Raw genomic sequence first — 14,421 nt, 5'->3', positions numbered from 1 at the left:
ATGTCTCTTTGTCCATCCAATCTAACATAACGTATCTCAGCTGGCATCTCTCCACTGGTGATTAAACTCACCGAATTCACGTTAACGATGCGGGGAATGAAAACCGATAAGTTCATGTATTCATTCACCTGAATAGAGTCAATAAACACTTTAGCACTTAAATCCTGTTCAGACTTTCCTTCAAGCCAATCTTTTTGTAACTCGAACAAAGTTGTGGATGGCATCTGTTTCAGAATAAAGGAGACTTTATTCACAACGTCTCTCCAATGTGCCAGGAGCCGGATAGCTGACACAACCTGCGTTTTCAACCGCGCATCAATGCTATTACCCACCGTTCTCAGCACCGTCTGAAGACTCATTCGACCATCTGCAGGTATGACGTCAATTTTTGAAAGTTGATGCCAATCATCTAGTTCCCCCATATGTTTGATTATGGGTAACAATTCTCCCAACGTTTGGCAGCTTTTTCTCTCATCTCCATCCAGGTATTCAATCTTGGCAAGCAACACCAAACTTGGTAACATTTCGCAAACAAGCTTAGAGAGAAATATAGTTGCACTCAATTTATTCAAACTAGTTGTCTCATTCCAGGACAACTTTCTGTTTATAGCTTTAGAATGCTCACCAGCCGCCATCAGGTTTAAGTGTCTTGAGTTCTGGCTGGTGAAGATAGGGATCCTGTCCACAGCCCAGTCTATTGAGTTGATGCATCTCCCCATCTCTAACTGCAACGAAAGCATGTTTATTAAGTTCAATTTAAACCTTGGTTCATTATCAATGAGACGAGCTAAATCTGCAAGTGGCATGTCCTCACTGCTCAAAAACACATTCCTCGTCGATCTGCCCACACTCAACGTCGGCAGCTCGACGCGCGACATTACCAACACCAGCCGGGATGCAGAGTTGCTGACCAACGCAGATACCGGTAGACCAGGTTTGACTTGATTTCCTTCATTCGCAGATTGTTTGTGGCGACCATTTTCTTCGTTGCTCAATAACTTTTAATTCATTGTTGCCGCCGTAACCAACCTGCAAAAAATACAATATAATTAAAATTCAGCATAAGAATTTAAAATCTAGCATTAAATTCTTCCTCAGTAAATCTTTTTTTATAACACCATGAGCAACAACAATACAAAACTACCAACATGGGAATTATACCCAACAACAACATTAAAACAATCAATACAAACTTAGCAAACAATGGTAGTATATCTTTAAACAAATGTTCTAAGCCAAACCAAGAACCTGTAACCTGTTCGAAAAATGACAACTTATGATCAACAAAATCCAACTTAGAAGCTTGTCCATTAAAATCCTCAAAATCCTCTAAGCCCTGATATCTAATAGTCTTATTAAAATCAGCAATAAACACCTTTTCATCACTCAGAAAAATCTTTTGTCCCACATGTTCAGATTTCTCATTGGCAATGTGAAGAATTTCGAGTCCCTGCCCCTGATTCCCAATGAACAAATTAGCTGTCAACTTCAAAAATACCGGACTTTGCGAACAATTCAACAATTTTATGTCCTCTTCTGTAACAATCATTCTACTATATTCTTGTATCCCAACTGTCTCACCTTTATATTCCACCAACAAATGTCCTACTGCACATCCATAATCCACACCTAACTTTACTGGAATTTCAACCGCTGTACATTTTTCATATTTAGCAATCTCTCCTAGGTATATAATTCTGAACCCATGATGCAACTGTACATTTGATCTAACTTCTGTTTGAGCACATCTAGAAATACTAAAAAATTCAATCATTCTCTCATTCCTTTCTCTACTAGCTAAAAACATAGCATTCAAATCAAACCTGGCCTCCTGTTTTAACAAATCCCCAAAATAACTTCTAACAGCTGCCTTCGGTTCCTCCAAAAACTTGATACCCTCCAATTCTGTTACAAAAATATTAAAATCCAGATGCTGCAAAGTAAGTTTCTCTGTTCCCATAACTTTAACTAAAATATTTCTTTCCGAGTTAGAAACAAAAAGTTGATCATTCCACGTAGTTAAATTGAATGTATCTTGAAAAACTACCTTAAAATTACTGGCCGGTTTTCGTACTACATACGGAAAATAAGGTGAAGTTGATGTTGCCCACAAATGATTTTCTTCAAAGTTCGCCACAATCGTCTTTTTATCATAATCCATAACAACATTTCCCTTGATCAAAACTGGAGTATTTTTTACTAGAATATGCAAAGTCCCAATAGCAAAACCTAAGTTGAACCACATGTTATGCGCGTATACTCCCAGTGTCTTGCATTGGATATTTTCACCACCAACATCCCAGAAAGGTGACAATGTTCCATTAACTGTAAAGCTGTGAACAGTTGGCAAATCTATGTTCACTTTGAAACTAATACCATCATGCTGATACTTGCCAGAATGGAAAACCCTTCTACATTCATCCATACTCAACTCTACCTGTTTTTCATGTGGCACGTCTAATACGTGCACATGACTCGCAGTGCCGCAAAACCAGCGCTCCAATTTTAGCCTAACCTCACAACTAATAGCCTCCGACAGTATAAAATCGGTTTCTGCTAACCCCAGTAATTCCACAGATCTGACCGGTTCCATCCTATCATGCAAACAGGCAGCTGATCTAAGTTCAACATCACTTATTTGAGAACAATCATAAGCCGCTAACCGTGGATCCTGTGACGTATACATACCACCAACAATAATACAACAATAGGTTTGCATCACAACAACAAATAACAAAATATCCAAATACCTGACTCCTCTATCATCCTTGGATTTCTTCACAGGTATTGGTCCAGAACGTCCACTTTTTGAACTACAGGCGTCAGGTGACCTCTTTCGCATACGATCTCCATCTCGTCTATTCCGGTCATGTTTGTCACCACCGCCGCCTCCTCGCTTGTCGTCACGCTCCCGACGGTTATCATGGTAATCTCTTCTCCTGCAAATATTATACAAATTATTACAAATATTATTTTTTAATCAATTTTGCGAGGTTCCGAGTTACTACATCTGCTACAGAATAACGTTCTAATCTATCTTTATCTCTATTCTGTCTATCCTCATCCAATTTTTGTAATTGTACTTCATTTGTAGAACCTTTAGGACGACCTTTCACAGGAATAGTTTCAGACATTTTTTGCGATTTTGCATTATCTAACGATCTATCTAATTCATCCTCCTCAACATCCCTACCTCGTTTAACACTTCCCCTTCTTTGCTCCAAGTTTACAATTTTACTCTGAAGTTTTGGAAAAGTGTCCTCTAAAATACTCATTCGAGACTCTAATTCTCTAGCAGATTCCATGTTAATATCCTCTACACCCAAACTGTTGTCAATTAAACTATTATCAGACGCATAATCTCCATGAAAAACACTATCTTTACTAATAGTAGAATATGTAGAGTCTAACTTAGTTTTGTCAGTCGTATCATTCGTATCTACACTGTCAGAAATATGAGTACTCTCCAAAGTATCACTAAGATCCTCAACTAAATCATCTAAATTTTCATTATCCTGAGATACATTTGACCTTTGCTGTGACAACCCAACACCCAAAAAAGATTTCTCCAAAAAATCTGGTGTTACCTGTCCATCCTTCCGCCTTCCAACCACCTCTGGACTAGCGCCACAACTATTCTCCTCTTCAGAAACGCCTGAACAAGATAAATTTCTTAAAGTATTGGGAAAGTCATAGTTTATTTTCAAGTTATTGTCCACAGAGAAAAACTCATCTGTAATCACTAAGTCAATCTTTTCATCTGGAGTCAAGTCTAGAGTACTCTCAATAACATATATTTTATCCCTTGGCACAATTCTTACCCCTTTGTCTTTCAATCTACACTTTTCTAGGGGTTGAACCTCAAACAAACTGTCAGAAATTACTTTTGTCACTAGACACGGACCCACCCATAACGAACAGAGTTTACGAGCTACACCAATCGTTGTGACGTCATAATACATATAACAATAGGAATTTATAGCTATCGGCCTACCTATCCTTTCTGTATTTTCTACCTGTAAATACTTCTCAGTCCTCTCTTGTCCAGTTCTCCAATTTCTATCAAGACACTCCAATAACTCTGAAAAATTCATATGTTTAATTTTCGTGCGTGTTAAAGGATCAAATACGTCAAGCGGAAGTTTAGGGTTTCGTAGGAACATCTTGAAAAACGGGGAACATCCTAACCTCCGATTAAAAGAAGTGTTCATACAAAATTGTGTAGCTTTAAGTTTATGAGCCCAATCTCCATCTTGAAAACGTAAATCAGTCTTAAGAAACGAATACACCGATTGGTTGTATCTTTCACTAAAATTCGAATTAGCTGATCTGGGAGGAATAAAAATTTGTTCAATTCCCAACCTTAAACAAACTTCCCTAAAAACTTTCGATTTGAAACTTTGTGCATTGTCAGTCCTGATTCTCTCGCACAATCCCCAAACAGAAAATAAATTAAACTTCAAACATTCAATAATTGTTTCAGCTTTAACATCTTCAATAGCAAACAACCACACATATCTAGTACAACTGTCAACTACTATTAAAATATGCTTACAAATGACTCCATTATATTCACACTCATTCAAAGGACCTATAGCATCTATGGCCAACTCTGCCATAGCCTCCCCAGCCAAAGGAGAAAATTCTATATTATGATTATGTTTTGGTTTTTTACGTCTATTCAAACAAATAACACAATTTGCAACTGCCGCCGCTACATATTAGACACATAGGGAAAAATGAAGTGACGGTTAATCCTGCTCAAAGTCTCCAGATAACCCCTATGTCCCGCTGTAACATCTGCATGAGCTAACAAAAAAACTTTATTGTACATTCCAATAGGTACCACTACCCGTTCAATAAATTGAAATTCCTTCTGGAGCCGCATAGGTGAAGTCAAAATAATTAAACCATCTTTAAAACTCAAATGTTCGAAAAACCTTAATATTTGTTTACCACGATAAGGCATTTGAGACAATTCTCTGGACGTGGGTTTGACATTATTTACAATAAATTTCCTCACCTCAACTAGAACAGGATCCTTCTCCAGACTACGACTGAATTCTCTCGCCTTCAATCTGGACGCTATTTGACTGGCCGTCTTTGCTCCAATTCCTGCAATAAGACATAATTTAGGATCTTCTAATTGATATACAGTATCCAATATTAACTCTCCTTGTTCGTCCGTCGATAATCTAGATATCCTATCTTTACTATCCTCTAATGCAGTACGTGACAATATATCAACATTAGTATGCATCTTGCCCTGCCTATGTACAACCTCATAACTGAAGGTGGATAAAAAATTTATCCACCTTATGGTGAGGCCAACAAAATATCCGTTCTGTCTCCAAGTAGATAGATGTTTCAGTGCAGCTGAATCAGTTCTCACGATAAATTTCTTGTGTCTCAAATAACATTCAAATCTTTCAACAGCATTTACTAATGCACATAATTCTCCTTTATGCGCTGCATAATTGGCTTCATGAGTTGAACAAACACGTGACCAACACGATATCATTTTCTCTTGACCATTTTGTTTTTGACTTAACACTGCAGACATAGCTGTAGATGACCAATCTGTATCCAACACAAATGGTTCAGCCTCCATCCTCCAATCTGGAAATGATTTACTTATTTCTTCACAGAACAATTCTCTAGTCTTTATAAAAGCTTCCATACTTTTTTCATCCCATTCTATTTTACTACTGTTTCTGAATTTGTTCAATGGTGCCGTAATATCAGAAAAAGTCTTGAAATATGAACCATAATAATTTATGAAACCAGTAAATCTTTGAATATCTTTACCTGTTTCAGGTACTGGCCAATTCTTAATTTTTTCAATATATGCTTTGTCCATGAATATGCCTTCTGCATTTATAATATGGCCCAGAAATTTCACTTCCTCTGCAAACAATGTACATTTTCCAAGATTAATCTTGAGGCCTGCTTCACAGAATGTTCGTAGTAGTGTATTCAGATGCTCCAGATGTTCCTCCACATTCATACTATACACAAGAACATCGTCCAAATAAACTAGACAAAATGCTCTTAATTCAGGACTCAAATCCATTACTCTATCCATCAATTTTACAAACGCACTTGGAGCATTGGTTAATCCGAATGGTAGCCTCTTGAAGCAATACTGCCGTCCATTAGAACAAAATGCTGTATATTTCCTGACAGATTCCTTCAAGTGCATTGAATTATACGCCGAAGTAAGGTCAATAGACGTAAAAATCTTCTTTCCTCCAAGTTTGTCAAATAGCTCACCAATGTTAGGCAAAGGGTAACATATCTTCTCAGTTATCTCATTTAACGAGCGGTAGTCCAGAACAAACCTGACTTTCACCTCGTTAGTGTTTCCCACTTTCTTCTTAACAGCAAAGATTCCAGAATTAAACGGTGAATTACATTCTTCTATCACATCTGTTTCCAACCATAAATCAATCTGTTCTTTTAGTTTCTCTGCATGATGAGGATTAAGTCTAATCATTCTATTTTTGAAAGGTTGAGCTCCAGGAACTAACTGAATGTCATACTCCTCCAAAGTACAAGATCCAATATCCGTAGGATCAATCGATAACGCCTTAAAATTCTTTAAAAACAAACCAACTATTCTACCTTTCAAAGAGACATTATCTTTTAAAAACGGAACTTTATCCAACTTCAATTTATCTTTAATAAAACGAATCTTCTTTAATGTTGTTGACACATCTTCTTTAACTCTATTCTCTTGCAACATCGCTATCTTCTCTGCTAAAAACAAATTTCCAACCAAAGTACCAGCAGGAACAGATTTCTTAACAGTTTCAAAGTTCGTAATTTTAGTCATAATTTTACCGTTCTTTCCCACCTCCGTAATTCCTTCATTTATCAACAAGTTATTCCGGCTACAGTAACCTTGTCTAGGAGCTATATAACACAACTGTCCTTCAGACATATTTCCCTTAGTTGAAACTTCTACCACCACTGTACTTAATGCTGGAATATCTATTCGATTTTTCAATGAACAAATCCATTTTTGGTCTTGTAACTCAGCTACATTAATCTCAGGTTTCTTAGTTCTTGCCTTCTCCAGTTTCTCCAGAACCGTATGAACCAAATTCTTCACTACAATTTTTCGTTTAGCTACCAAATTCACACTGATTCCATGCATCTCAATCCTGTTGCCATCTTTGGCAAATATCGTCTTCACGTGATTTTTGTTCAGCCAATGACTGCCTAGATTCATAGGTACAGTCATGCCAGAAATCACAAAGCAATCTTCTTGAAAACTGTGGCCTCCAATCTGAAATTCAACATTCCGAACAACACCATCAATCTTGATGCTGGAACCCTGCACGCCTGTTGCTTTCGAATCCGTCTCTTCAATTTTACAATCAAGCTTTCTAGCCAACACTTGAGATATCAGGCAGCCTCTTGCATTTCCGCTGTCAATTAAAGTCAGGATTTCCATGCCACCAATCTTTGTTGGAACGTAGACTTCAGCCGCTCCAGCCGCCATCTCAGAATCATCATGAAACTTATAAAACAGCTATCTAACCAACACCAGCAGTTATGAGGTTGTAACTATCCAATTTTCTATCAAATAACTATCTATCTGTTTACAACAAATAACAGAATAACGGAATAAAACAAATCACTCACCGACAAAATTTCCTCCACCAACAGAAACGTCCAAAATATCTCTTAATCCACAATCAACAAAACTTCTCTCCGGCCAATCATCAAATAAATAATGATAACAGTATCTCTCCACCACCACAAATACTCTTCTCGACCAATCTGAGAGCACCTTCTTGCGCAGCTCAGCTTCTGTGCGCAGCTCAACTTTCTGCGCATGGAACGCCCCACGCCTGATAATCATTGCAGCTACCTCTCTACACCACCCCATTTTGCGCATACCAGCTCTGAGAGATAGTGCAAACTTCTTTGCAAATATGTTCACTCCCCCTTTCTCCTCAAACAAGAGAGACAGCTCCACCATATTTGCGCATACCAACTCCGAGAGACAACCCCTCCCTTCCTTCATAGAGAGAGACTAGTCCACAATTATATCTAATGCATTATAACAATTTTGCTTCATGAAATTCTAAGCTTCATAAAAAATTTTGCTGAATCAACATTACTAAATCGCAATATAATTGTTTTAAAATTAAATACTTAAAACCACAATAACTGACTCAACTTTTAAAACAATTTTCCACATTTCATCAAAATTTAATACTTTTCAAATATCTAATTTCACATTTTTATCAAATTTAATTCAATTCTAAATTCAAATTAATATTCTTTCAATAGCAATTTTACAAAATTGTATTCCTAATTCGTTTTTCCATTTTCACTTTTTTATTATTCTTATCTCTGTTAGACTCCACAACAGTCTGAAACAAAAATGAATTTTTCTAATTTCAACAAAACATAATCAAAAACTAAATTAATTATTTTGATTTCTATTATAACAATGATAACCGACTGTAATCTCATAATTTCATATACAGTTATAAACAATATGTTATCTTTTCATAATTCAAAATAAACCATCAAAATAAATTATCACAATATTAGAGTTGCTTCGTTCACTCTTTATCATTAATTTTGTTTTGTTGTTGTTTATTTACAATGCGCATAAATCAAAACAATGCCGCGTAACAAGTAGAAAATGGAATAAGGTTTTAATGATCATAATACATACAAAACATTAATACCATAAAATGTCATCTATAATAGCATTATTCCATGCCTCGACTTCCGCTACAAGATCATCTTCATAATCGCGTGCCCCTAAACCATCAACGTACGCCACTTCCTTCGTATCTTCCTCTTCTTTCACCTCTCCTTCAATTTCACCAACCAATTTCTTTTTATCAATACTATTTTCATTCTTTTTAAAACTCTTTTGCCCCGTCTTATAAGGAACGAAAGGCTTGTTTCCCCACCGCAAAAAGTATTTTCCTTTAGGATTAGGCAACTTTTTATCTCTAATATCAAAACAATCCCTCATCATGTGACCTTTTCTATTGCAATAATAACAAATAAAACCACCTTGAATTGCGCCAATTAAAGGAATAAGTTCAGTAGGTCCGCCAAATTCATCAGCTAAATCAATTTCACATTGATTTATTTCGTATGACAAATTATCTTCATCACTAACCTGATCAATAGTTACAGGATTTGACTTGGAACCAATGCCACCAACCATCGTTTTAGCCAAAGCCATCTGGTTTGTTGTACATCCTCTAGCCATTGACCCTGAAATTTGGTTAAATTGTAGCCCTTTAACAATCAGTTGTGCTTTAACTATTAACTCTGTCCGAAACTTCGTTATAATTCGCACTTGTCCGTCACGCTCCAAATCCAACGAAAATTGACGCATCTGATTAGCCAAAAGTGGAGATAAGATCACATTACACACTTGAGAATAGAAATCCATAAACATATCATCAGTTGGTTTCGGATACGCACGTTTCCAGAATGATAATATCTTATCAAAAAATGCATCAATCTTATCATTCTCATGTTGCTTAACACACAAATACGCATCTTTACACACATTTTTCATGTCGGGTGGTAAAAATGTCTCTCGCATCTTACACAAGTACCCCTTTAATGTTAATCGTCTATTCTCCATATCAGCAGGTTTTAGCGTATAACCACAAGCGGTTCTCACACCCACACACTTATCAAACAGAATTTCCTTACACACTTGATGATTAGTCATATGGTACCGTCTAGTAGTCATCCAAAACCTCTCCAAATAATCATCAAAGAAAATCACATCATCGTCTACCAAAAATTCAGGCGCATTTTTTCTGAACTGATCATCAAGCTTAGCACACGTTTCATTGTACCTATGAACATTCTCCTCCCCCTGCGAAACATACAAAGATCTATCTGGTACATAAACAAGAGATTTACACCAACTAACCTGCGATTCACTCAGTCCAGCTTCAAAAAAATTGAGCGTATTAAAATCCTCCGCTTTAACCTCAGAAAGGGCCGGCCACCACATGAGAACTCCATTGTAGATATTATCCACAGCATCAACCCTAGACAACTCCCAAAGTTTTATGATCTTATCTTCATTATCTTGCATTCCACCAAAAATAGTTCGAGAACCACTAGCAAACAATTTAGGCTTCTCCTCTGATTCTCCAGATCCTCCAGATCCTCCAGCCGTCCTCTGCCACGGCATAGAGTTACTCAAACCATTCTGCTGGTTATTCAAACCATTCTGCTGGTTATTCAAACCATTCTGCTGGTCATTCAAACTATTCTGCTGGGCAATCTTTTCCAGAATTCGCTGCTGGCCAGTCATAAACTCATCCACAACTGTCACATTCTCGGTTTTGATATCATTATCAACACTAGGCACCACCACCTTATTAAGACGATCTTCCAAATCGTCCATCCGAGTAGCCAGTCCAGTAACCGCAGCACTATTAGTATCAACATTATCCGTCAACTCCTGAATTTTCTTCTCCAGCGGCGCCATACGCCCACCCAGCTCCGCCGCCACATTATCAATTCTAGTCCCAAGAGCATGAACCTCATTAATCAAATACATGTCCTTCTCATCCTGAGACAACTTCCTCCACTCATCAATGGTCAAGCCCATTGTTTCAATACAAAAAATACCTGAACAAACTAAAAAGAAAAGAAATAATACAATTAAAAGAAAATCTGAGCCGTAGATTCGTACTACACTACTGCGCCAAAATGACGTGTAGTAATAGCAAGAACAAACAGCTAAATATTCTAATAAAGTGTATTAATTCAAGACAAGTTAAACATACAATAATAATATTAAATAAGATAGCAAGTATTCACTTTTATGTTCGTGCCGAGTTGCAGAGCAATGTCTTGCTCCGAAACAGTTGACACAAGAACTAAAAGCTAATATACAAAATACATACATTGCTCTCAAGTCAGGAAGAAAGGGACTATACATCACACCTATAACCTAACCTAACCTAATCATAAAGAAAATGACTCTGGCTGCAGCACTCAGCACCCTGGCCTACCTAGCCGCAGCGCTCAGCCCCCTAGCCTGCCTAGCCGCGGGCGCTCGGCCCCCTAGCCTATAACCTAACCTAACCTAATTATAAAGAAAATATTGTGCTTGTCCAGAGTCATTGTTATGTTTGGGGGGGGGGGGGGGGCGCAAAACAATGTTAGGCATAACCAATAAGATAGTTTTAAATTTACATTTAATTTTTTTTCTCAAATTTATATTTATTTAGATTCGTGATACTGTTGTAGAGAAGAAGATTAAAGAACTTGAACCAGCTTGGCCAGAAGAAAAAGACGAAGTTGATGAATTTATTGAGTACTTTGACAAGAATTTCGTTGGAGCCATAAATGGGAGGACCGGAATAAGAAACCAACCAAGATTCCCACATACTTTATGGAACAAGCATGATGCTGTCATCAATGATGAGTTTCTTACTACAAATTCTGCTGAAGGATATAACTATGGTTTATCATCAGCATTGCCTGCAAATTCAGGTACTTGGACTGTAGTAGCTCGTTTGCAAGCAGAAGAAGCAACAGCCAATTTAAAGCTCAGGGACGCGCTACTAGGACCTCAAAATAACGAGACAACCAAAAGCAGTGCAAGAAACACCTACACAAATATGCGAAGGAAGGAGCTGGCAAGCATAGTAGAGAAATATGACGAGGATGTCAGCCCTGTCATATTTATGCAAACAATTGTGGGATACTACAACCATGACGTTATTAATGAGTAATATTCCACTGCACAAAAATTATGTTTGTTAAAAATTTGAGTATGCCAATATTTAAACTTTATAATATATATGTGATATATTTGAAAGGGTGTAAAATTTTCGTTCTAACACAGTTGTTAAATAAATATGAAAAAAAGTAAAAATATAAATGTTTTTTTTATATGGTAATGATTATAAAATCGAGACTCATACGTTTTACTTATAAAATGTCCACTCTGACGTTTGTCCCAAAAATCCTGTGTTTGTCCACTCTGACGTTTGTCCCACTCTGACGTTTGGGACTCTTGCGTTTGTCCACTCTGATGTTTTTCCACTCTGACGTTTGGGACTCTTACGTTTGTCGTGGAACCGAAAAAGAAAAAAGCTATCCGTTACGGACGGACGAACGGACATACGGACGGACCGACCCTAATTATAGAAAAGCTTCGCTTTTAAAAATCTATAAATTTAATAACATTTGCTCTATTCTAAATATTATTACATTATATACAAATAAAATGTGTACTGAAATTACAGTACGCACACACACAAACACACACACACAGACACACAAACAGTGACGCATCTCTTAAAGAACGCGTACAATAACAAAAATGCGTAACTTCGTAACTTTTGGCGTCAATGTTAACAAAAACGTTCATTTAATCAAAAAAGGTTAAAGTTTTAGTAGCAAAACTCATGATTTAAAGTTTGCTGAAAAATAGTAGTAAACCATCCCTGAACCTATGAACATGCAAACAAATTAACGCAAAAATTGGAAATATGCATCTTTAAAAATATGAAACTTAGGCCTATAATGCAGTGAGGGTGGAAAATTTTGCTGTTTATTACACTAGTCCCCAAGTTTTATGATAAAGTTTTCTTGTTCTTCGGCCTAACAACTTTGGGAACTTTTAATGAATTTTGATTGGTTGGTTTATTAGGTTGAGTGTCTAAGAGATTCAACCGTGATCTACAAAAGGGGTAATTTTATGTATAATCAATGGGAATATACATCATTTTTATCAGCCAGACTGCTGCCGAGCCCTGGTATATTTGTAGCTACTCTTTCATGATTTTTTTTTTAGCTACATTGCATGAGATATTTTTGTGACTTTGTGAAAATTGACTCCCGCCCAAAACAACGAATCCTAGAATTAAAAACCACCAAATAACAATAGAATCCAACCCCTTAGGTGTCTTGCTAGTGAGCTGTTATAGTTTGCAAGAAATATGGAACCGCTCTAAATGTTTATTGGTTTACGGAGAAGGACTTTTAGTTGAACTTTAACGCTGAATATGTGAGTATCGTTTAAAGGAATCTATGTAGCGCAGCGATAACAAATTAGGCCTATTTTCCATGTAAGAATGTAAAAAGTTTTATGAAAGAAAAGGTTTTTTTTGACAAGCGTTTACATAAATTACATTGTTATTGCTGCGCTTCTAAATTAAATATTTTACTAAATGATTCTTAATATATCGGGAAGTTTTCCTAGATCATTTGATTTAAAATTTAGATAGTCCGTTATTACTGCACTACTTATGCACATATATTTTTTCTTATCGAAACTTTAAAAAGATTTATATTTCTAATTTAACTTTTAAAACTGACTATCTATGACAGGTTTATTAAGGGGTAATACCCGTAAATATTTTTAGAAATATATTACACTTAACACTTTGTAAAAATTATCTGCAACTAGCTTTTCTTCTTAAATTAAAATTTGTGGCGCTTCCTCTATGCCCCAGCTAATTCATAGCCCTTAGTTTGTAAAATCAGTGGATCTTAAAACAAAAATGAGAGGTTTTTATTCCTAAAAAATATTAGTGAAGGTGAACAACCACTCCCCTCCCCAACCCCCACCCCCCACAAAATAATACATGTTCTTATTTTAATATACCCCATTTGAGATAGTTGAACATTAAACAAGGATGACAACATCCATAAAAGCGAAGCACTTAAACGGTAGGACAAACGAACATTAACACTTGTATAGTGTCAGAACTTAATAATCATAATATAAATGTATAAGAGTCGAAGCAAAATTGTAAGTAAATTTGTTGAAAAACTGCTTGATTCAGGATAATGTTTATGGACATACTTAGGACTATAAAAAAAAATCAACATGTTTATAATGGACGTACGGACAATTTGGTGATGATAATAGAGTTGCTACGCTTTCTAAATCGTACCTAACTATTAAAGGAATCACCATGCAAAATTTGAAATCGATAGGACAATTCTAACATGCCTAAATTAACGAAAAAAGCTATCCGTTACGGACGAACGTACGGACGGACCGATCCTACTTATAGAAAAGCTTCGCTTTTAAAAAAGGGGATTGGTTCTTCAAAATAATTAGATTCTGCCTTTTGAAGTTATAAAGTATAAATTAAAATGAAATTGTCCAGTCCCTTCCTGATCTTATTATTAGATAATATTATATTTTGTGATTAATATGACTATTAGGAATGGTGTCATGAGCGTAGCATCTGTATTTACATTTAAATTTTCAGATATTTTTTAAAATAGCGTAAATTAACCCTTTGATATTAAAGCTTTTTTTAAGGATGTTTTTAAGTGTGGTTTGGCCCTGAGAGAGAGGGACTGTTTATTACACTAGCCCCTAAAGTTTTATAATAAGTTTTGTTATTAGTTGGCTTAACGACTTTATTGAATTTTGATTGG

This window comes from Acartia tonsa, chromosome 5 (genome assembly GCF_053477335.1).
Source record: "Acartia tonsa isolate MP-2025a chromosome 5, ASM5347733v1, whole genome shotgun sequence".
In the NCBI taxonomy this organism is placed as follows: Eukaryota; Metazoa; Arthropoda; class Copepoda; order Calanoida; family Acartiidae; genus Acartia; species Acartia tonsa.
This window is presented reverse-complemented; position numbering follows the sequence as displayed.